Source organism: Tupaia chinensis, unplaced genomic scaffold (assembly GCF_000334495.1).
Source record: "Tupaia chinensis unplaced genomic scaffold, TupChi_1.0 Scaffold000492_1, whole genome shotgun sequence".
NCBI lineage: Eukaryota > Metazoa > Chordata > Mammalia > Scandentia > Tupaiidae > Tupaia > Tupaia belangeri.
The window spans coordinates 1,727,139-1,728,059 of record NW_006160004.1 but is presented as its reverse complement, the minus strand read 5'-3'; positions in this window follow the sequence as shown (position 1 = coordinate 1,728,059).

The window sequence follows — 921 nt, the reverse complement described above, 5'->3', positions numbered from 1 at the left end:
CGAGAAGGTAGGGTTGGGCTGGCAGCAAGCAGCAGCCAAGCCCCCCCACCAGGATTCCTAGGGAGAAGTCTCCACGAGTTCTCCCCTCCCTCCCCAACTCTGACCCTCCCAGCTTCCACTCAGACCGCTTCAAAATCCCTCAGGGCTGCGGTGGGGAAGAGGCAGTGGGAAAGAGCACGGAAGGGGAAATGTCCTGATAAGCAGCCAGGCCCGGGAGGGCTGGACTCAGGCTGGAGAGGTGCTGCACTTGAGAACGAGGACTCCAAGACTCGCTGGGGGAATCGTGACTAGCTTACGATTCGCTACCTCCTCCGGGGTCCCCGAACACCCTGGCGCCTCCTGGGGGGGGGGCAAACGCCCGCAGGCTCCTTGGCGTAGGGTCAGGGGGCTAGTTCAGGCCCTCACTGCCCCTTTAAGGGTTCCCGAAACTTTCGCCCCTGATATCAGATGAGCCTCGTCACATCCGTTGGCCATAGCCGCCTGGGCGCGTTCCAAGGAAATTCGGGACTCGAGTTTCCCGAGGAAGAGGCGCGGCCCGACACGAGCCAGTGTGGCTAGGGCGGGGGCAGGTGGACCCCGGCCGGCCCCGCATTCCGCTTTGACCTTGGCCGCGGGGGAGGGGCCAGGCCCCTGCGGGGCAGCAGCTGCCCGCCAGAGGGGGCAGCGACGAAGAACTTGCTCAAGTTGCCAGCGCGGACTGGGGCGGCTCCGGCTTCAGCTCGGCGCCTCCGCCTCCTCCCGGCCTCCGCCTTCTCCAAGCCTCCTCCCCCCGGTCCTCCCATCCTTTCCCGCTGCTGCCAGACCTGGTGCGCGCCCCGCCCTGCCCCGCAGCTCCGCAGCTCCGCGCGCTCGCCAAGTAGCTGAGCTGCCGCGGCTACCACCGCAGCGGGGTCGGGCCCGGACCGGCAGGCGGGGGGGGCC